The sequence below is a fragment of the Anas acuta genome, chromosome Z (genome assembly GCF_963932015.1).
Source record: "Anas acuta chromosome Z, bAnaAcu1.1, whole genome shotgun sequence".
Classification (NCBI taxonomy): domain Eukaryota; kingdom Metazoa; phylum Chordata; class Aves; order Anseriformes; family Anatidae; genus Anas; species Anas acuta.
Window position 1 is genome coordinate 51,043,492 of NC_089017.1, and position 25,304 is coordinate 51,068,795.

Here is a 25,304-nt window from a genome sequence, read left to right on the forward strand (position 1 = left end):
CTGAAATGTCACCTTTTGGCAGTTTGGATATACATTGTTATTATTTAGTACTGACAAGTCACTTTTCTTTTCTTTTCTTTTCTTTTCTTTTCTTTTCTTTTCTTTTCTTTTCTTTTCTTTTCTTTTCTTTTCTTTTCTTTTCTTTTCTTTTCTTTTCTTTTCTTTTCTTTTCTTTTCTTTTCTTTTCTTTTCTTTTCTTTTCTTTTCTTTTCTTTTCTTTTCTTTTCTTTTCTTTTCTTTTTTTTCTTTTCTTTTCTTTTCTTTTCTTTTCTTTTCTTTTCTTTTCTTTTCTTTTCTTTTCTTTTCTTTTCTTTTCTTTTCTTTTCTTTTCTTTTCTTTTCTTTTCTTTTCTTTTCTTTTCTTTTCTTTTCTTTTCTTTTCTTTTCTTTTCTTTTCTTTTCTTTTCTTTTCTTTTCTTTTCTTTTCTTTTTTCTTGCCTTTTCTTGCCTTTTCTTGCCTTTTCTTGCCTTTTCTTGCCTTGCCTTTTCTTGCCTTTTCTTGCCTTTTCTTGCCTTGCCTTTTCTTGCCTTGCCTTTTCTTGCCTTGCCTTTTCTTGCCTTGCCTTTTCTTGCCTTGCCTTGCCTTGCCTTGCCTACAGAAAACACAGCAAAGGTAGATTTATTATACTTAAGCTAAAATTTGAATCTTGTAATACTTATGTGGAAAATGGGATTCTAATTCTACTCTTCTAGAAGCAAAGGTTTTCTTCTATTATCTTTTCTCCCAGACTTTCAGGACTTTTCATCTATAGCTGTTTACCATCAGACCTTCATAGTTATTAATGACATGAATATTATTTATTATAATATAAAGAAGAAAAGCAATTAACGATAGTACTATTAAACCTGGGAAAACATGTCTTATAGCTGCCTTTTTTCTATTCTGATTTATGAAGAACATCTCTTTCAATGAATGTCAGTATAGAAGTTAGGGACAACTGAAAATTATTTACCTTTCAAGTAGCTGTGTACTTCTTTCCAAAACTTGTATGCAGTTATTTGATGTCATAAGGTGAAATGTAATTATAACTTCCTTATGCGGAGCTTATTAATATAATTTTTTATTTTGCACAAAATTTTGATATTATAACAAATGATTTTAGTTTGCTAAATAAAGTTAATGTTTGTTTGTCTGTTTTTGTTTGTTTGTTTGTTTTATAGAATCACAGAATCACAGAATCAGAATCACAGAATTTCTAGGTTGGAAGAGACCTCAAGATCATCGAGTCCAACCTCTAACCTAACACTAACAGTCCCCACTAAACCATATCCCTAAGCTCTACATCTAAACGTCTTTTGAAGACTTCCAGGGATGGTGACTCCACCACCTCCCTGGGCAGCCTGTTCCAATGCCTCACAACCCTTTCAGTAAAGAAGCTCTTCCTAACATCTAACCTAAAACTCCCCTGGCGCAACTTTAGCCTATTCCCCCTCGTCCTGTCACCAGGCACGTGGGAGAACAGGCCAACCCCCACCTCTCTACAGCCTCCTTTAAGGTATCTGTAGAGAGTGATAAGGTCGCCCCTGAGCCTCCTCAGGCAAGAGAACCTCAAGAACAAGCAAGGTTATTCCATCAGTTCATACAGATGTGTTAAAAACACTTGAACATTGATGTGAATGTCTTTTTTTTTTTTTTTTTTTTTTAAATAAAGTTACGAAGAGATTGTTTAGCTCACTCTTGACTGTATAGACTCTTTCAGATTATTTCAGTAGGCATTGACATGTTATTTAGTAGAAGGAACTCATGCTCCCTAAAAACAGAACTTCCCATCTCTGTTCATCAGTTGAAAGCTATCTGGAGACAGTGGTTAGGTAGATATTAGTCAGATATTCAAATTACAACTGAAATTTTCATCAGATGCTTTCCTGTATAGCAAATCTACCTCTCTTTATGCAATTGATCTGTTACCAGTTGTCTGTGGAGCATTGCATGAGTCTAGTTAAAAAAAAGTGTGTCAGGACAAAACAGCAGATTCTTAGAGGAGGTTTCTTCTTCCTTGGCATATTGTGAAGCTATTCTTGCTGCAGTGCTTGGATGAACTTTTTTTCTTTTTTTTTTTTTTTATTTTTATTTTTTTTATTTTATTTTATTTTTTTTTTTGTATTTGCAATATCACAGAATCACAGAATCACAGAATTTCTAGGTTGGAAGAGACCTCAAGATCATCGAGTCCAACCTCTGACCTAATGCTAATAGTCCCCACTAAACCATATCCCTAAATGTTCTAGTTTTGTCTTGGATGGCAGAAAAGAGGTAGAGTTGCAATATGTTTGCCAGAAATGGAAGTGATTACTTGGCAACATTCTTCATTCAAAGAGTGTTTGGACAATCCTCTCAGACACATGGTGTGATTTTTGGAGTGTTCCCTAGGGGACCAAGGAGCTGGACTCAATGATCCTTGTGGGTCCCTTCCAACTCAAGATATTCTGTGATTCTAGGATTTCAGCCAGTTCAATGAATAAGGGAAAAAGGGAAAATCCATGTTCACAAGTGTAGGGCATTTGGGTGTGTCTTTCTAACCTGGTGATCTTAGATACTTCTGAAGAAACTACATTGCTACCTTTTTAATTTTATTCTTCACCGTTATCTGTCAAGAATTTTCATCTTCATAGTGGAGTTCTTTCTAACTGCTTATTGAAATTATTTTTATTTCACTCTTTAAGCTAAAATCTATGAGAACTCCATTTCATCACTTTTATTCATAGTCCTGGATCTGAATCACGCTAATATTTCCTAACATTAGCTCTTAATATGGGGTCAATAGCCTTGACTTTTTGTTTGAGGTTTTCTGCTATACCTAAAGAAAGCAAATCTTACAGATGTGTTGATATTTTCAACTGCTAGTGTGACTGCCTTAAGATCTAAGGCCATTCAATTTTAAACTTTAATCTCTATGATCCCCCTACAGCAGCTATTCTCAGATTGATCTGTCTTGACTTTTGTATGCTTAGGAGATCTGTAAAGTCTTTGTTCTGTCTCTGTTTAATTCTTTCTCAGTATGACTGGAGCTACCTCTTCAAGAGAGCTGCTTATTCTGATAGTCAACCCTGACTTTTTCCTATGAATTTAAAAAGTCTCCATACACTGTTTTTGTCTGTCAGTGCAGCTTATTACTTTGGACCAGTACTTTTGCCCTTCCATTGTTGGATTAGCCAATGCAGTAAGTTTAATCTAAGCCTTTGATGTGTTCCTAAATGATGATATATTTAAATGGAGACCTTCACACTGGAGTTAATTTTGACACACAGTGAATCAAATGAATTAATCAATTTGCACTTAAGGTTAGCTTTATATCACAAAATTAGCATCCAACTAATGTTGTATCTAAACAGTTTTATTCATATCGTACTCAACTTTAAAATGCTTTTGAAGTTTTCTACTTTTCCCAAATTGTCATGGATTCGTGTCTTATCATTAAGGTCTATATCTTCTCCCTCCCTGAAGCATAAAATGGTAGAGGTAGGCTGGTAGTGTAAGTTATTACTGAATTGAGAACAGCTGTACTATGGGACTACAAAGAGAAAGTTCATTACTGTTTATTTTATTTATTACTCATTCCATGCTGGTCATATGCAGACACAATAACAGCTGGTGTATTGACAATGCATACCACAGTGGGAGAAAAAAGAGGTTGGACATTCATCTATAACCTGAGTCTATGAAGCTGTTTTGGGAGGATTTATTGTGTTACTGACCATCACTGTTTTTTTTGTGTGCTGTTTTGAATGCAAATTCTGCCTATTTTTCTTGTGTCTGGGTCCTCACATATTTCTCTTCAAAGAAATACACTTGAGCTCTATAGAGAGCAGCTCAGCCCTTTCCTGCATTTCTTTCCTAAATTTATTCTCAGATCTGTTATTCAAAGAGCCTTTTCCTGAGCACAATGTTGGAGCACAGGAGTAACTGGTACTGCCTTTAGCCATGGCCAATACAGGGAACTACCTAAATGGAAGGCTGGGGATCAGCCTCTTCACAAGTATCCTCCTCTACTCAATCCTGAGTATACAAATAGCTACTATTTTGTATTAAAACAAACAAACAAAACCTCTTGGATCAGAAGTCATTATTGGCATTTCCACTTGTAAAGAGGTGTAAATCCATTATTAGAGATCAGGTTTACATTTTACTGAATGTTTGAGCTATTTTTTTAGGTAATATCCTCTGAATATGAGATATGTCATACATTGCTTATAATACTGACATGAGTGAACATGTATATGCTTGTGTTTGGTCAAGAGTCATGTGTAAATGTCTGTATGTATTAGTGAATGTACATGAATACATTATACCTACCAGATTCAATTTAGAATTAGAAAAAACTGTCAGTTATTAAGTATTTCATTTCTCATCATAATACTACCTTCTGGGTTTTACTGCAGTGCTACTCCAGAGAAGAAACACATTTTATTAAAAATAAAAACAACAACTCAATAATTCTCTTTTGAGTCTTTGTAAGACTCCAGTGTTTTCAAACTCAAAAAGCTTAGATCAAGTTTAAGTGGAAAAAAAGTTAGGCAACTGAAATGTTGAAAAAGGCAAGTCTCATGAGTTAATCTCAGAGCTCTGCAACTTATGTGGAAGATAATACAGTGTAATACAAAAATCGTATGTTTGCTGTGGTTGTGGAATCAAGCACATTTAAAAAATGTGTAATGGACAATCTCAGATGTAAGCAGTAGATTATTGTATGGCTACATATATGTGTATTATCTTTACTGTATGACTATGTTGCCATAGAAGGACTAAATTAGACCTTTTATTATTCATAAGCACATTTGTTGAAGATGTAGGGATTACTGATAAAATGTAAGCATTTTTTGCTAACTACCTAATCAAATTTGACTGCCTGTGCATCAAATTTGAATCAATACTATTTATACAACTTTATTTCTCTCTGGCTATGGTATATACTAAAAGAAGGACATTGAGTCCCTGCAACATGTCCAGAGAAGGGCAGCAAAGCTGGTGAAGGGCCTGGAATACAAGACCCATGAGGAATGACTAAGGAACTGGGTTATTTAGTCTGTGGAAGAGGAGGCTCAGAGGAGACCTTATTGCTCTCTACAAATGTCTGAAAAGAAGGTGTGGGGAGCTGGGGATCAGCCACTTCTCACAGGTAACTAGTGGTGGGATTAGGGGGAATGGACTCAAATTGCACAAGGGGAGGTTCAAGTCGAAAATTAGGAGACATTTCTTCTCAGAAAGAGCAGTCAGGCATTGGAATGGGTTGCCCAGAGAGGTGTTGGAGTCACCATCCATAGGGGTGTTTAAGGAAATTTGGACGTGGTGCTTAGGAACATTGTTCGGTGGGTGACTTTGGTAGTAGGGTGATGGTTGTGCCAGATGATCTTGAAGGTCTCTTCCAACCTTAATGACTTTATGATTCTATATCCATAATTATTACCGATTTTTATTATCTTATTTTTCTATTTTTAGGCTAGTTTTGTCCAGCTCTAATCCATGTGATGGTGTAGAAGAAGATTCGCATCTGACATTTGAAAAGTTGTGAGGAATTCTGTATTAGCAGGTAAGATGTTGCTAAGCCTTGACTTGTTGAAAGGTTGTGTAGACAAATAAAATTTAATAAAAATATTCTTTTCATTAACGGACTTTATGATAAGGGACATGCAATTATTCAGTGAAGCATTGAATTTCCTGTTTTTTCATTCCCATGCATTCTGAGTAAAGCAACTAACAATGGATGGGAACCTAGGGGTACTTCAGAATGTAAGAACATCTGAGTCCTTTTACATGTCATTGTGCAGTAGAAATAAGAAAAAGTTTAGAACAGTTCTGTGCTTTTGTGAAGTCTCACAGAAGTGCTAGAGAGTGTATTTATTTACTTACTCATAAATAGTGATAACATCAGTAACCTTTCTGTAAGTGAGCATGGATATACTGGGCTTAACCCCTCCCTTCTTCCTGCATATGGCTTATCACAGTGCTTGACTTTATTTTTCCCAGGAATGCTAGCCATGAATTTCACTGGTAAAGTTGCCATAGCTCAGATTTCATTTCCTTTTGCTTTGGTTACTGTTTTGTCTGAGTATCCTGTTCTCCCAGCAGTCTATCACACTGCCATGAGTATCAGTGATATTTCCCTTATCCAGGTTTCTATTACTCCTTCAAGATGCATTTCATTTTCAGAACATTTCTAACAGTAAGAAACTTGTTTAGTTCTTTTTCTTGCTTCTACTCAACATGTTCCCTTCCTATTGTAGGAAATACTAAACCTATTTCTTAGCATACTCTGTTTCCATGGTTATCTCACATTTTTAAACCCTCTAATTTATCAGCTTTCTTGCTGATGAATTTTACCCACTGGAGAAAAATTTACTTACGTTCTCATCAAAAAAAGTTAGTAATCAGACTAAATTTGGACTAAGAATTTTACTGCCGTTTTTGAAACACAGCTAATACTATTAATTTGCATTATTTTAAATAGAAGAGTCAATTTGGTTCAAACAAACAAAAAAGCAGTAGTGCGTCAGTCTTAACAGATTCATATATAATGAGGGTGCTTGCTGAAGAAAATGTTTTTGGAAGAAACTCTTCAAATAAATCTTTAAAAGGTTGAAGAAAGCTTACAACTCTATACTGATTTGTTTGAGACCAGTCTTAATTCTGTCCACAACATATCTCTCCTGTCTTACATTTTACAGTCTGTGTCTCTTGAGGTCAGTTTGTTCCCTCATGGTCCTTGATGCAGCCCTCTCCTTTCCAGATAACATCTGTAGAAACAATTCATTCCCCAGTCTTAAAAAGGGTCTCTACAAATGCATTCACAGATGTATTTCAGGATATATATCAGGAAAAAGTTCTTCACAATGAAGGTGGTTGAGCACTGGAACGTGCTCCCCAGGTCAGTAGTCATGGCACTGAGCCTGCTGGAGTTCAAGAAGTGTTAGGACAGTGCTCTCAGACACATGATCTGATTTTTAGGGTGTTTCTTTGGGGACCCAGGAGTTGGACTTGATAATCCTTGTGGGTCCCTTTCAACTCAGGATATTCTATGATTCTATGCAGTATGTCTCACAAACAATGTGTTGGTAATGCTTGAAATAATAAGGAAAACATAAGAAAAGTGAAGTTCACATAGAAAAAGTACATACTTTTATTCCTTATTTGTTATTGTTTGTACCTTTTGTCTATATGACAGAATGGAATAAAGATCATCTCACTGGGAGTTTTTCATTTAACTCCTCCAGCTGAAGATGTGCTATGTATTAAAATGACAAATATAACAGAAGTATTGTTCTAAACTGTTAGTTTTAGAAGAACCATATAGACCATAAGAGCACCATCTGTACTGTCTAAACACAGAGGTTCTCAGTTTTTAATTTGAACTTATACATTATGATCACAGTGAAGCAGACTTTTACTGGCTGTTACATATTAACTGCCATTTTATTTTATAGCATAACACACATAGCAGAGAACTATAATTACATACTCACTGGAGAGGCCCATAGGTATCCTCTGTGGTAGTTAAATATCAGTTAAGTCATTTTAAACCTTCATGGGAGTCCTCAGTTGGCACAAGATATGTTTAACATGGGACATCTCTGCCTTGTTATTGGGGGAGCCATATGCCCATGGAGTTTGTATCTCTGAACTTGAAATGTTAATTATGATTTTTGATTCACTGTCTTATAGCTCACTAATGTAATCAATGCTGTATGGAGTACCACTCTTGTCAGTTTTCGGGTAAGCTTGGAGAAACAGAATTATTACTTTTTCCTCTTATCAAAGCAGTAGTTTGAATCACTTTGAATTGAAAGGAGAGGAATCAATCAGTAATTTGTGTCTGTCTTAATAGGACAAAATTGCTGGGTGGCTCGTTATTGACTGAGTACTGCTTCTGCTATAACAACACTTCTGTGGGGCAAGGAGGCACTGTGATAACATTTTATCTTATTATCCAGCTTTTCAGTATAAATTATTTTACTGTATGCACAATCCATTAGTGACTTTGTCATTTAATCCCTGCTGACAGAAGTTGATTGGCATTTACAGAGTAGAAGACTGTGGACTTCCATTTATTGTCTGTCACTGTTCAGTCTAAGCAGTATGAAACATGAAAAACACCAGCTAAAGCCTCCAGACACACAATCTTTATGTATGAAACTTGTTAATACTGAATATAAAAAGAGGAAGCCTTAACGATTTAATTATATTATTTCTTATGAGGTAGTCCTCATTTTCACTCTTTCTGCAGCAATATCAGTATAGCTTTATGGCTATAAAAGGAAGCTGTTCATTCAGAATATATATATGTGTATATATATAGTTAAATGTATATGTTCTAATTATTACAGAGCTCATTTGGTAGTTTCTTCCTGATTATGGAGAAGGGCTAGTGTGAAGTGGCAGATTCTGCTTGCAAAGCTTTATATATTGTAAAAAAAAAAAAGCAAAACAAGAAACGGCCTCACTCTTGCCTGCTCTCCTCATGATGGAAATATGGAAGACTTTCAAAGCAGGATAGTACAGGCTATATTACAGAACATGAGCATCAGCTGGGAAGATCTAGATTTCAGAAGTAAGGCATATGACTTTCTTTGGAATGGTCTTTTTACTGATTATAAGCTTTCTAATGAATTAAATACATTGAAGCAGTAACATTAAATACAAGAGTAGGCACTGGTAGAAGAAACCATGCCACCATCAGTATGCAAGAGGATTTTTAACTTGTACTTGGCAATTAGGCACTTCCAGGTGAATCAGTGAAACAGTGTGATGACAATTCTGTATCACTAGAGAAGAAAGCATGTGGTGTTAACAACTTGGTATAAATATACTTTCAAACACAATCTTATTTAATAAATCTGGTAATGTTTTGTCATATGCTGACAGACATGTGCATAGGCTCATTACTGAGAAATCTTACGTTACATCTTCCAAGCACTGCAGCAGAGGGTTCCTGTGATACAGCTTTTCCCCTCTGCAGAAGTGTTTGTAGTTATTCATTGGGTAAACTCCTTTATACATACTCCTTTATACATACTCTGTTCCTCTGTAGGAACAGAGATTCTTGTGAAAGCAGCAGAAAATATTTAACTTTACTTATTTATTTATTTATTTATAAAATTTGATCTTAGTTTTAACATAAGTTGCAGAGTTATGAAACTAGGAAATTGTTCAGTTGCATGGCTAGTAACCTCTTTTTATATTCAGTCTTATCTATAGATATCTTTTCTAGTTTTCTACAGAGTGAAATACTTTCATATTTTATTTTTTCTCCTCTTAGGTGTGAGAGAGATGAAAGACTCAAATTTATAAAAAAAAATAAGTTGACACTAGTATTTTTTTCAGATGCTTTGTCATTTGGAAATGATGTTCTTCTGTGATGCTTTAGAACCCTTTATCTACTCTAGAATCACCACTGAATGTTTTGGGACAAATTTAAAATTTGATTTTTATTCACATTTAATTATTTTACACAGCTTACATTCTTTGATCAATCGGTGTGTTTATTTTTTTCTGTTTGTTTGTTTTTTGTTTGTTTCTTCCCAGCTATGATTGCTCAGTGGAGTATTACTTTATTTATTGTATGTATTTGCAATGCAGTAGAGGCTGTGAAAAAGAAATATCTTCCAATTTTACACATAAGACATGCTTATGATGTATGTTTCTATGTTTACAGACTACTATATTTATGTTTTATTGTGTTCTTTTTTGGGAGTATTAAAAAGTTTATTGTAATAGTCTTTCATATCAGTTGACTGAAAATCATTGGAGGGAGAAAGAAAACAGTATCCTTACTCAGCATGACTTAGGTATGACATTTCACTAGGAGCAGATGAAGACAGTTATGGTACAAGATTCATTCACAGAAGTGGAAAAAATACAGCTTAGATTTTGAAATTAAGACACTTGGAGTTCTGTATGTTCCTACATATGTGAAAAGTGTTCAAACAAAAAGTAAGGAGTTCATTGAGTTATGTTGTACGATTTATGATTATATAATGCATCATTTGAATGCGCATCATAGTACTTGTGCACACAGTTTAGATGTGCCTTTGCCCATGTCTCATGTCTTTGTTCCCCTCAGATAAAAAATAAGGTTGGCACTTAATAGCCAATAATTTTCTCTTGCCTGTGTCATGTATAAGTTGAGAACAGCAAAACAAAACTCTATACTTTAAATTCAAATGAGTGAAAGAAAACACATATTATATGCTACTAGAACTCGGGAAGACAGGAGTTTAAACAACTGAATTTTGGAAGTGCATTTTTGTGAAATTCTAAGCTGACTTCCCACTGAATTTCTCTCATGTATATAGATGTTTATCTTATCATAGAATCATTAAGGTTGGAAAAGATGTTCAAGATCATCTGGTACAACCACCACCCTACTACCAAGACACTCACCAAACCATATCCCTGAGAACCACGTCCAACCTGTCCTTAAACAACCCAGGGATGGTGACTCCAAAGCCTCCCTGGGCAACCCATTCCAATACCTAACTGCTCTTTCTGAGAAGAAGTGTCTCCTAATTTCCAAGGTGAACATCCCCTTGCACAACTTGAGGGCATTCCTTCTAGTCCAATTTCTGATTATCTGTGAGAAGAGGCTGACTCCCAGCTCCCCACACCTTTCTTTTAGGGGGTTGTAGAGGGCAATGAGGCATCCTTTGAGCCTCCCCTTCTCCAGACAACACAACTCCAGTTCTCTCAGCCACTTCTCACAGGACTTGTGTTCCAGGCCCTTCACCAGCTTTGTAGCCCTGCTCGGTCCAGGACCTTAATGTCTTTCTTTGATTGAGAGACCCAAAACTGAACACAGTACTCACGATCAAACCTCACCAGAGCAGAGTACAAGGGGACAATTCTCCCTCGTCCTGCTGGTATGCTATGCCTGATACAAGCCAGGATGCCGTTGGCCTTCTTGGCCACCTAGGCACACTGCTGGCTTGTGTTCAGGTGAGCATTAATCAGCACCCCCAGGTCCTTTTCCTCTGCACAGCTTTCCAGGCACTCTACCCCAAGCCTGTAGTGCTGCATGGGGTTGGTGTGGCCAAAGTGCAGGACCCAGCACTTAGCCTTGTTGAACCTCATGCCATTAGACTCTGCCCATCAACCCATCCTGTCTAGGTTCCTCTGCAGGGCCTTCCTACCCTCCAGCAGATTGACATTTCCCCCTTGCTTGATGTCATCTGCAAACTTACTGAGGGTGCACTCAATTCCCTCATCCAAATAAACAATAAAGATATTAAAGAGGATTGACTTTAAAGGATGGACTCCTGGGGAACACCACTGGTGACTAGTCACCAGCTGGATTTCACTCCATTCACCACCACTCTCTGGGCCTGGCCATCCAGCCAATTTTTATCTCTGCAAAAGTGTACCTGTCCAAGCCATGGGCTGCCAGTTTCTCCAGGAGAATACTGTGGGAGACTATGTCAAAGGCCTTGCTGAAGTCTGTGTAGACTACATCAACAGCCTTTCCCTCATCCGCCAGTCAGGTTACTTGGTCACAGAAGGAGATGGTTAGTCAGGCAGGAACTGCTTTTCATGAACCCATGCTGACTGGGCCTGATCCACCAGTTGTTCTGAATATGCTGCATGATTGTACTCAAGATGACCTGTTCATCAGCTTTCCTGGCACCGAGGTCAGGCTGACAGGCTTGTTCCCTGTGTCCTCCTTACAATCCTTCTTATAGATGGGTGTCACATTTCACATTAGCAAGTCTCCAGTCATCTGCAAACTATCCAGGTGATCATGGCCACTGACAGATGATGGAAGGTGTCCCAGCAATCACATCCACCAACTCCCCCAGCACCCTTGGGTGGATCCCATCTGGGCCCATGTACTTGTGACAGTCCAGGTGAAGCAGCAGGTCTTTAACTGTTTCCACCTGAACTGGGGGAGGGGAGGTTCTTCTGCTCCCCATCCTAGACTTCCAGGTTGGGAGGCTGAGTACTCCGAGGATAAGTGGTTTGTCTAGTAAAGACAGATGTAAAGAAGGCATTAAGAACCTCAGCCTTTTTATTATCCTCTGTAGTCATGTTCCTCCCTGCATCCAGTAAAGGATGGAGATTCTCCTTGGTCCTCCTCTTGCCATTAATATATTTATAAAAACATTTTTTGTTATCTTTAATGATACTGGACAGGTAGAGCTCATCCTGGACCTTGGCCTTCGTCATTTTTTCTCTATGTATGCTGGCAATTTCCCTGTACTTTTTCTGAGTTTCCTATCCCTTCTTGCACCACACATAAATGCTCCTGAATACACAGGAAAAGTTTCCTGGTCAGCCATTCCAGTCTTCTTCCCCACCAGCTCATCTTGTGACAGACAGGGACAGCCTGCTCCTGGGTGTTTAAGAGTACCTTCTTCAGGAGTGTCCAGCCTTTCTGGATCCCTCTGCCCTTGATGACTGACTCCCAAGGGACCCTCCCTACCACTGTCCTGAACAGTTCAAAGTCTGCCTTCCAGAAGACCAAGGTAGTAGTTTTATTGTCTTCCCTCCTGACTTCACCTGTAATAGAGAACTCTACTTTGTCATGGCAACTCTGTACAAGACAAATAAAGTTCATGCTGCTTTAGCTGGTTTTCTAACCCAGGTCAAATGTTTGGAAGGCAGCTATGCTAGCCTCTGTACCACTAATGCTTTACAATCTTATACTATTATTATCTCATATTATTATTGTCTTACAATGTTGTGGTCAACAGCTCAATGTCCAAGTGGAGATCAGTAGTGAGTGGTGTTCCTCAGGGATCAGTATTGGGACAAGCACTGTTTAACATTTTTGTCAGTGACATGGACAGTGGAATCAAATGCATCCTCAGCAAGTTTTCCAATGTCACTAGGCTGTGTGGTGCAGTAAACACTCTGGACAGAAGGGAAGCCATCCAGAGGGACCTGGACAAGCTTGAGAGGTAGGCCTGTGTGAACCTCAATAAGTTCAAAAAAGCCAAATGCAATGTCCTGCATCTGGGTCAGGGCAATATTTTTAAACTAAAAGAGTGTGGATTTAGGTCAGATATAAGGGAGAAATTCTTTACTCTGAGGGTGATATGTCACAGAAGCAGGTAGCCCAGAGAGGCTGTGGACACCACCTCCCTGGAAGTGTTCAAGGCCAGGTAGGCTGGGGTTTTGAGCAACCTGGTATAGTAGAAGGTGTCCCTGCCCATAGTGGGGGATTAGAATTAGATGATCTTAAAGGTCCCTTCCAACCCCAAACATTCAACAATTCTGTGATTTTATTATTGTGTATATTTATGAGTTATATATATATACAGTTTATGTGTTTACTTACCAATTCTTTATTTCCATATTAAGCTCATTAATAATCTACTTTTAATAAAGCTTTCATAGTCCTCAGGGCCTGCCAACTCCCAGTCTTGTCATATGAATGAAAAGAATCCTACTGATGTTCAAGCAGATCAATTTGTTACTCTCTTTCTCCTCTCCCTAAAAGAAAAGTTCAGTTCAGTCTGAGTGGCAGCAGTGAGTGAATTAGGATAATCTTCAGAGTTCCTCTTTATTTTTTGTTTTCTTGTCAACCACATCTGAATTACAATATGGAACAACCAGACAGAATAGGAAACAACAAAATATTTTCATGAATAGCTTTTTATCTGAGAGTTTATATCACTTTGCAACCTCTTAATTCATCATTTCACAGATGAGTAAGTCTGTTTATTGGCAGGTTAAATAACTTGCTTGAGCTGAGTCTATGAGTTACAGAGTTGGGGATCCCATAAAATTTAAGAACTTTTGTTTTTAGTGGCCATAACTTCTAGGGCCATCTTATCAGATGATGTAAAATAGATTTGGCAATGCAAAGGAAGCTTCAGAAAATCTAAAATCTGCAGCATAAGTTTAACTAAAACTCTGCTTTTATTTCATTTATGAAATCTCTGTTTACAGTAAATTTAAGCTGTTGCCAGTATTGCCAGGTAAGGGGGGTGGAGTTGGAAAGGGTAAAGAGTCAAAGTTGGACCCTTAAAGAATAATAATAATTATAAAAGATTATTTAACATCCTGATAACTATGATTCTTAGAACCTATGAACATCTTTTTACAGTGTTATTCTGCTTGTACAACAGGAGATGAAACAACTTTACTTACTTCTTTGACATCTTTAGCCACCATATTTACTAAGGTGGCTGGGTATCTGAATATATGGTGTTATAGTCTAGCAATATAATGCTTATTTTCTATGGGAGGAAAACAGAACAATTTATTGCAAATGAAATGTGCAATTAACACGGAAAAGCTGAGGGCATTGTTATGGTGTCCTATATGTTTTTGTTAACAAATGGAACTGTATTTTGCTCAAGTTTATAAACATATTTTTTTTAGATTAGTTCTCATTACAGGAGTAAATTTGTCAAGAAAGATTTTTACTTTAAAACTTACACGTAAATTTCTTTATCATAGTATGTAGCTGAACAGAAAGGAGAAATTAATATTTTTTTTTTTCTGTTAGTAAATTCTAGTTGTCTGATGAGATTATAACATTTTTTATTATTATTTTTTCTCATAACAAATCAGTTTATAAGTTTTACTGAAGAAGAAATAAGAAACATGAATTTGATAAGATTTAATAATTAACTTTTCTAGGTTCTGAAATTTCAGAATATAAAATAGGGTGGCTATATATATATTCTAAATAAGGCAAAACTTCTAATAGCCTTAAAGTGGTACTCTCCTCAACTGGATGGAAAATATTTATTTATTTATTTATTTATTTGTTCATTCATTCATTCATTCATTCATTCATTCCAAGCAACTATTGCAAAGGCTAGAAAATAATGTTTACATGAGAAATCGATTACATTAAAGTACATCACATTCCTGAGTATGGATGCTTATACACATTCTACTGTCATCACAGTTTCTTTGCTGCTTAGGCATATAATATCAAATAAGAACAGTGCATTCTTTTGTGACGTTTCAAAGATTCAAAGTTGTTATTAAAATTGGAATCTACATAGAGTTTTACCTAATACAATGTATTTTGAGAAAACACCACATTAATTTATGGAATTAATTTGTATTATTAGAGAGTTTTCAGAATACTGCTGATTTGGAGTCAAGCAGATCATTAATATTTTACGTCCCAGGTTAATACAAAACTTAAGCTAAAGGGCAAATTACTATGCAGCAGTGGAAATTTAGGCTCCTTCTGCAGTAAGCTCTGCATGGTTTTTGTTACTGATTTCTATAAATCAAGAAAATGCATGTAATTATTAGAATCCTTGCCTAATTAACATTGTAAATTAGTTTGGACTAGTGCTAGTTTTTCCTGTTTGAAAGCATAGTTCTAAATTATGAAAATGTTTTATTGTTTACTCCACTGTTAAATGAGAGCTGCTGGGCAAGTGAAATAGATTAGGAAGACTTTCTGTGTTTGGTCTTCTGCTTCGTTATGTGAATTGGACCGAGTGTGAACTTGAACTTGACTGTTTAAAAAGTTCAGGTCAACAATTGTATCTGCCCCCAGCCTTGTATAAATGATATAGTCTGCTGGTAGAACCATTATCTGAGGATTCATTAGCATATTTCCTGAACCACCTTTCAGTAAAGGCTACTTTTCTAAATTTTGTAATGTCATTTTGTCTAATTTCTGTGATGCAATTCCAAGCAGCTTAACACAGACAACATTCCATCTGACTGAATAAGCTCATTGCTAGCATACATTTCTAATTATTGACTAAGAAGAAAAGAGGCCAGCCCATTTATTTAGGATGTTGTTTCTTCTCACATTTAAGAATCAGAACAGTAGTCATTGTATTATCATGAACTGGATTTGAGTTCAAAAATATCTAAATTTAATTATAATATGCCAAGTCCTTGTCATTTTTGTTCTAATATTTTAGCCAGTTCAAGGTATATTTCACAAATGTAAGAATAGTATTCCTATACAATCAGAAACAATATATGACAGACTGCACTTGCTTTTCTGAGAGGATATTTATTTGCCCTTTGAAGAAAGATGAATAGAAGGAGACAAATGTAAGCAGAATATTCCAAATCACAACTGAACTCAGCTGTGTGCTTGATGGACATTTCTACTGTTGAGACATCTAAGGTTGTTTCCTGCTGTTTTTGCCCCTAATTATAAGCATCCATTTCTTTTGAATTCAGCTCTTTGAGGAGAAGTCCCCAGTTTTCATCTCACCTACAGTCATTTCAAATTAGTACCTAAATTAGGTTATCAGAACAGTCTGTTTGATTTTATTCTCCTAAGAACCCTCCCAAGTCTTGCCTTTTGATTTAGAGGTGGCTTCTTATTTGCATTATATTACCCAGGCAGAGAGACTTCAATTAATAAACAATTAGTTTCTCTCTCAGGGCAACTGTGGTCTTCAGGACAATTATATATAATGTTTAATTACTCCAACTTTTTCATCCCTTCTATATATGCTTATATTCTATTAAATGGGCACACTTAAGTATCTTTGAAAAACTATATTTAGGTAGGCCAGCACTTTCATGCGTGTGGGCTTTTTGTAATGCCCTCGCTACCTGCTCCTGTGGGACACCAGTGTGCCTCCAATGAAGAAGTCTGCTTTCCACTGGCTCATGAATTTGCTTTCTCCAGTTGCCAGAATGGCACTTAGAACCTGCATATTCTTGATTCATCACTCATAAGAAACAGGAGTCCATGCTGTTAGCCAGAACTGTTGGCCTGAGTCTATGCAGATGTTCTTCTAATATTGAGCAACAGACTAAGCATATCCTTAGCACTTAGCTCATGGTCTCCTGTGGACCCAATGTAGTGTCAGTGGTCTAAAGAAATAAATATATACATGATTTTAAGTTTCAGAACATCTGAAATGTGTTCTGTTTCATCCCATTGCAATAGAGTTTGCATATTTTGAATCCAGAGGTATATTAGTTTCTTGGCATGTTCTAGACTGCATGTCACAGGAAGGTACATTAGAGAGTCTGAAGACTCAAAAGGTATCTTGTTATATAACTCTTGTTATAGACGGCCCATGGAAAATATTGCTCCCTGAGCCATGTCTGGATGCTGCATGAAAGAATACTAACAGCCAGAGACAAAAACAATCTGAGGGAACATGGAATGCAATATGGTGCAGATAGAGGTGTCTCCCTGACATTATTCTGTTTAGCAAGATGGGCATCAGTAGAGGTATACTTGAAAGAACACTGTCTGACTGGAGCAGATTAGGACATGAGCTTTAAAAAATGTAGGAAGTGTTTGGTAATAAAATTGGTTAAAGCTGAACAGAATGGAAATATAACAAAAAGTGCAATTAAGAGATAGAATTCTTAAAACCCACCAGAATTTTGTCTCTGCAATACATAGGAGCATTCCTAAAGTTGACATCTACCAATCATTGGTACTAAGAGCAACTTTCCAGTGATACGTCACTGCCTGATTTACTTTGTAGAATTGGCTGCTTGATTTCTACTTATAATCTGGGTTATTGGGTAACAACAAAAGTAGAAATCACCAAGATGAACCTGGAATCCTATTTTCTGTTCCTTCTGTTGTTCCCTGTGTTGCTATGATTTTGTATCAGTTCCATATACAGAAAAGATGACAGTGAAGCAGTTAGGTTTATACAGACAAAGAAAAAAAGAAAAAAAAAAAAGGCAGAAAATCTAAAATCTAGAAAATCTTTTTGAAATGCAGGCTTGATATCTCTGCATTACTGTTCTGCTTACACTTCCTTAGCTAACTTGATCTTTCTTGTATGAATAACATACTCTTCTTTCTGCACAGTTTATTTAGTTTGTTGCATTATTCCACATAACACCAGAAACAACTAATGTACAACTATCTTTTTAGTTTTACAGTTTTCTCTTCTGCTGTCATTTTATAGATACCAAACCAGACACAGCAGCATAAAAGAGAAGTGTCAGGACTACCCAATACCATTCAATAACCTTCCACCTATTCTTTCTTGCATTTATTGTACAAATTTACACATCTTTGAGTGCAGGCCTTTTCAGTTACAATGTTATATAAGTTTGATAGCTTAGTGAGACTGAATTTATTTGGGCAGAGTTTTTTGCAGTTTAATCACAGCAGAAAGCTGAAGTATGTATGTCCCGTAGTTTTGTTAGTTAAAATCAGTAATATTCATCTCTAATCTTCTTACAAGGAACCCGAAGTAATCATATGTGGACAATAAATATAATGTAGCTATTTTAAGCACTGAGATCAGGTAATACTACTCTAACATATTAATATGGAAGGACGAAGAAGAAACAGAAAACAAGCAAACAAACAAAAAAAGCTTCTTAATGGAAACAAATTCAGCAACTTTTCTGTTTTTAATCTCTCTTTTCCACTCCAAACTCCACTCCAAACTGATTAAGCTAGTGTAATCTGTCTGCTCCAAGACCGTATTTATGGTTCATGGCCAAAATTTTTATCTAGATAGTGAAACTGACTGCATTTTTATCTAAAGTAGATGAATAAAACAGTTGTAATAAAATGTTGTGACAGGGCCATACTTATCTTTTAATTTATCTATTTATCTGGGCCTTATATATCTGTATATCTGTAAACTACATGCTCAGTAGTTTAAATAGTATCAGTTGGGTGTTTATCTAACTGAAGAAGTAAGTGTTTAGTTATTTTGTGTCTTCAAATTTCTTCAGTTGAAAAGGATGTCCAGTATAACCTGTGCAGAAAACTGCGTTTGCCAGACACAGGGACGTCTGCTTGATGCTCAATCACTTTTTGTTTATATATGTATCTTGAATGTTAATGCTCTTTTGACAAAAGACTAGCTGCTTGTATGGTGTTCCCTCTTTATCTCTCCCTTTCTCTCTCCCTGTATATTTGAGTATATAATGGAGAAGACAGGTACTAGACTGAAGTGACTGAAGTTTGTTTATATATATATATTTTTTTTTAGTTACTCTTGCACTCCTGCAACAATGAGACAAAAAAAGTCCAGTTCTGTGTTCTATTTGTTTGTAAATACGATCTGGTATTCTGAACCAAAAAGGATACTATTTGAACAGCCCTACTGGAAATAGCAGAAAGTAACGATGATCAGTGTACAATCATCTTCAGCATTTAGTGGATAGGAGCAGCTAGCTTTTCTCACTGCTCTGGAATAAAATACGTGTATCTCTAAGCAAAGTATTTATTTCTATTTATCAATGTGCTTCACACTTATATAACCATGGTGAATTTAAGTTCCACCTATACTGTAACACTGGTGCATGAGACCTGTGAAGACACAGACACCGTGGTGAATTCCCTGTGCATGCTGCCTTCACAATATTACACAGCAACTTTGTGTTTAATCTCCCACACTGTGCCTGATTTTTCCAGAATATTAACTTAAAATAGATGCTTCATTTTTGTATTCAGTATCTACTGCACTATGACATCATAGAAAATACCTAGGAAAATATTCTCATTGCTACAAAAAGGTTAAAATTTCATGTAAGAACCAGCTGAATAAGACAAGACTATAAATAATAGGATAACTAGTTGGAGAAATATGTTTAGTTTTACTTTCAGTCCCATAGTTATGTAACTAGATAACTTATTCTAAAGCTTGTATTTATTGAATGAGCCAACCAGTTTTTGAGCATTTTAAGAAATGGGATTTTTTGAATCAACTTCATTAGTTTGTGCATTTTTATGAGACTTTACAAAAGTGAAAACTGATAGATGTTCTAGTAATAGATATTATGGTGGGAATTAAGGTCACATAAATCTTTACCTTGTTTCTAAGGAAGTCTTGGATAGAAGATACTTGATGTTATTTTACTTTCATGACATGGGAATTCTCAGGCATGAGAATAATCCATCAACCTGAAGAAGAAGACAAGTGAGTAAACACTTCCTGCATCCTGGAGAGTCTGTTATACATGAGGATTGTACTGCATGTGCCTTTCTGCTTACCTGTGGTTATACAATGCCATGAGTTCTTGACCTATTTCTGTCTAACCCATAGCATCCTTTTATGCCCTAGAGAAAACAAATGAATAATATTCAAAAGTTATATGTTTACCTTACAAACAAACAAACAAAACAGAACAAAAACAACAAAACACAAATATTCACTTACCCAAGATAAAATATAAAAGGTCCATGTGGCAACATCTGAATACTTCCCTATTCTGTCTCAAATACATAAGAACCATATAAACATCTTCCAGTGCATTTAGGGAAAAAAAAAAAAAATGCAGGAAGGATTTTGTTGCTTCATAGAAATCCAAAAAGGTATTTTTTTTTCTTTGTTGTTTATTTGGTTGTTTTGTTTGTTTTAAAATCATCCTCTGTGATATTGGTACTGAAAAAGTCTTGATGCTCTTGCAGGCTGTCTTTGATACTGGAAAAATTGTCTGGAAAGGTACTCAGCATTTCTATAAGGGGAACATCAAATATCATAAACAACTGTTCATTCTGTCAAAGTTCAGAGAATTACACCAAAATGAGAAAACCATTTTGTTCTTCCAAGTGTTATGGTTATTCTAATGTTCATTCCCCAACAATCCAGAACAATTTCTAAGGATTTGGTACTGGGCTAACCTGAGAAGCTTCAAAGGGAAGGAAATTATATATAAAATAGCAATAGACAGTAAGCGTAAACAGACTAATGCTATTATTATACTATTATAACTTGTCTTTTAAAGAGAAAAGAAAGAACTCTCTACCATTGGCCAACCTTATCCATTATTTTTGCATGTTAGTTGCTTTTGCTAGCAAGCATGTACATTGAAAGAAGTCCAGCTGAACTGCTTGCTTATTCTGTTCTGAGAATGTCTCCTTTAGAAGCAACTTTGCACAAAAACAGTACCTCTGATGTACATCAATAGAGACAAAACATAGAAGTTATAACAAGAAGTTAACCAAAAATATAGATCAAGAAAAAGAAATTAATCTACACCTTTATCTATTATTTGCTTGTCCGTGTATAATCTACTCATAACTGAATAGATGAATTATCTTAACTTTCCTTTTAATTTTCTGGTTGTTGTTTGTTTGTTGCTTGTTTCTTGGTAATCATTTACTGCTTGAGTTTTCTATGCTATTAAATAATATCAAGATAATTTTAAATACATACACAACAGTATGACATAATACAAATAATGTTATATTTGATTTTATATTAGGAACAGATTAGACTTAAATTAAAGAAAAAAAAAAGTTTAGGACTCTTGATTAGACATAATTCTGTCATGGAATTCAATATGCTATGTGTAAAAAAAACAAACCTATGAACACATCTGTTTTATTTTCTGGTATCCAGTGGGCAAATGTTAAACTCACTGCATATTATACATGTACATGTTTCCCAGTAAATATATTTTATCTCTGTGCTAAATTTTCAAAGTATACTTTAGATAAACACATCACTTTTACTGATAGAAACATTTTATGTCTCTGGATGTGATAGAACCTTCTTTTCTTAGAGGAACCATGATTTATAGCATTTTATTTCACTTATTTTAATGACTATCTTTAAAATTCTGCAACATGTTCTGTATTCATGAATATTTTGCATGGATTTATGTAGATTAACACTAGTAGAGGGGAAGTAAATATCTTCTATTTATTTTTTGCATATCATAGTGTAAAATTGTTGAAGGCAAGATAGTTCTGTGTTTTGTTGAATGAGAGAAGCTTATACATCTCCATCTGTAGACTGACTTATCTGGCATTTGTAACAATAAATAATAATTTGTGTCTTATAACAGTAAAACTAAATATGAAATGATATAGTGTGTAGAGTCGAAATGCACAGTACCCAGATAAAAAATCAACAGCTGATACTTGTCTTCAAGCTGATTTCATTGGTTTTAAAATGTTGTAACACTTTTATCTGAGTTTTTAGTGACATCACTACACAGTGCTGAAACACAACCAAATGCAACTAAGGTTAATACTTTCAGTAATGGTTCCTTGCCTCCCCTTTCTATCTGTTCCCCATTTTGATGTGTCATGACATTTTCCCCTGCCCATTACCTGGGCAGGTGGGACCTGGCACCAACCCTCCCCAACATCCTGGACCTGGACAGGTCTGCATCCTTGTCAGTAGCAAAGTCACAGTTCACGTGCAGTTTCTTGGCAGTCCATCAGTTAGTGTGAGTGACCATCTTGTCTTTTTTGCCATTACGTTTGTCTACCAGGTTTGTGTCTCTGTGTACTTTATTGCTTCCCCCTTTTCCTCAGTGCCCACTTGAGAAGGTCTTCAATCAGATAACCATAATGGAAGAAATGTTCTCACACTCCACGTATCCTTACCAACAGCATGACTGACTAGGCTTGGTCCTGGTTAATACCACTGTTAATTGTCAGTCAGGTTTGTGTCTGTCTGTGTTCTTGTCTTCCTCCTTTTCTTAATAACCCCGTTTGTGCTGGGAAAGTCATTGAGCAGACAACTCTTAAAGGAGCAGACACTCTCCTTCTACATATTGTACAGGAACTATGGCAACTGTTATGGCTCTGCATCATAAACTAGATACTGACAAAAGCACTCCTTGAAGTTGAAATATAGATTTGATTAAGAGAAATAATTTTAAGGATATCAATTCACTTAGTATCACAAAGTGTCATTTTGTTCCAATGTGCTGAAATTCTTCCATAATAAGGTTCATAAATCCCACGCTTTCAGACCAGTCAAGCAGAAATTTTTGAATATGTGATCACAGGAACATTTTCAAAGTCAGGCAAGCAGTAAAATTTGAAATTGAACTCCTTATTTACACATGCATTTTTATTACAGACATATTTACCCAAACTCAAGAATAAATATTGGAAAGTGTAAATTGAATCCACTGCATTATCTTCACTCAGCATTGAAATACTCCTTCTGAACTTTTACTGCTTAGCTTTGTCTTTCAGGGCTCCAAATGATCTCCACTTTAAATTTCTGCTCTTTATAGTAGTACTACTCACTAACAACATTCTGTTGCAAAGGGATGAACTTGCAGTGTTTTGTACATTGGTTTAAGATAATAGGCTTCTTGTGTTAGAAAAACAGTTCTAACAGATTGGAGATGCTAGGAATAAGTTGTTGCTGCTGTTGTTAATAAATAAGCAGCCACTCAACTTTTGTAGTTAGCACATAAAGTAGTTCATAATAGTAGATTTAGTTTTGTTATGATATTTCAATAGGTTCACTCCATTTTTATATATTATATGTGTAAATATCTCTGCTGACTTCAATTTATTTATGAAAATAGCTGTGCAGTTAAAGTTGGTTCTTGTCTCATAACCCTTGGTTTCCCCGTATCAGGTGGGTGTTAGCGTGTCCCATATTACTACAATGAGCTACTTTGTAACAGATTGGTGATGTCAGTTAATCAGGTGTTAAAGCTAATGTAGCCAACCTTGCTCTGAACCACAGAGTGGCAATTTCACAGTGCTTCTTGCTTGCTCTCTTTGCAGCTGAATCTTGCTTGCAGCTGTTTCTGCAGTGAATGTTTGACAATAGTCCAAGGCTTTGGCTAACTCTGCTAGCTGTGGTTTTAGTTGTATTTATAGCTATATTCCTAGCACTTCCTTACAGATACATGTATGAAATCACAGAATCACAGAATTTCTAGGTTGGAAGAGACCTCAAGATCATTGAGCCCAACCTCTGACCTAACACTAACAGTCCCCACTAAACCGTATCCCTAAGCTCTACATCTAAACGTCTTCTAAAGACTTCCAGGGATGGTGACTCCACCACTTCCCTGGGCAGCCTGTTCCAATGTCTAACAACCCTTTCGGTAAAGAAGTTCTTCCTAAGATCCAACCTAGAATGTTCAAGTAGACAGAGTTGTGACAAAGAAAGCAATCTAAATTCTTATTAAATTAATATAAAGACAAACAAATCAAAACATTTAAATGATTGGTCTGGTTTGTTGCTTGAAGGGTTTCACCTAGTAATCTTGCTAAGTAGGAAGATGGACAAAGATGAAGATACAACTAGTGGAACAAACTTCTAGCATGGTTATATGCGCAAAAAGACATGAGGTTTGTGCGTGACTAATTCTGATGAAAACACTATGAAAAAGATGTAGAGGTTGCAGTGAGGTAGAAATTAATTCAGTTTTAGAACTATATATAAAAAAAAAGCAAAACAAAACAAACAAACAAAAAATGCAGACCTTTTCTGTGAAGAATGCTGTCGGCCATGAAAAGAGACTGCAATTTGGAACACCAGGAAAAATAAAACATCTGTGAAGATTATATAGAAGAGGTAATTGCTAAAAATTCTCAGAGACCTCATTTATATAGTAGTTGTTGATGATGTTATTGTTGTTGTTTTGACAGAGCCTTTAAAGTTTTTCTATTGTATATATCAAATCTAAATAGCTCCTCTACCCCAATACTTGATGGATGCCTTTAAGTAGACTGAAATGAAATAGAAATTAATTATCTCATTAGAAATTAAATAATCAAGCATATATTCACATGTGAATCAAACTGGATGTGCTGCCTGGAGCTTCATGTTCAGTCAGAGGTTGAATTAAGGAGACCTCCTTGCTCTGAATACAAGCTCTGAATTAATTCTGAGAAGCATGGGAGACCTGGAATAAAACATTGTGTACCAGTCTCATGCAAATCAAAATTCCCCTGGAGTTAAAAGAATGTGCAGGGAAACACTAAGTCTGATTTAGAGTACACCACATGCTCTGTAAAAAAATAATATATATATATATATATATATATATATATATATAAAGAAAATACTAACAAGGAAAATGTTCAGCTAGTCTATATGAAAACAGCTTTTTAAATTTTATTTTTATTTTATTTTATTTTATTTTATTTTATTTTATTTTATTTTATTTTATTTTATTTTATTTTATTTTATTTTATTTTATTTTATTTTAATTTAATTTTGTTTTATTCCTAAGAGATTACAGTAAATTCAGATTAAAAGAGATGACTATAATTAATAATGGTTACCTTTCAGGAATATTACTCTTCAGGTAACCCAGAAAAATCTTGATATGTAAAAGTAGGCAAGTAGGGTATTTCTATTCTATGTCTAAAGAGTCAGCTTTGTAATTTGAAGAGTCAACTCTTAGACTCTTATGCTAATAATAAAAAGAGTTGCTGAGTCTACTTAACCAGTAAGAACTCATTGAGAAGAAGCAATCATCAATTCAAACTGAGCCATCTTGGAATGATGGTTCTTCAGAAAAATGGAATTAGTATTTTGAGTGGATAGAGTCTATATAATATTGAACAAAGTATACAGAGATAGTGTTTGCTGTACATTGGACTTCTATTCAAGAACAAGGGTCACACTACTTTAGAATGAGGAATTAATCAGCTAAACTTCCTGACATGTCAATAATTATACTCACCAATACATGCAGTAGTCTTAAAGTGCTAAAATATATTC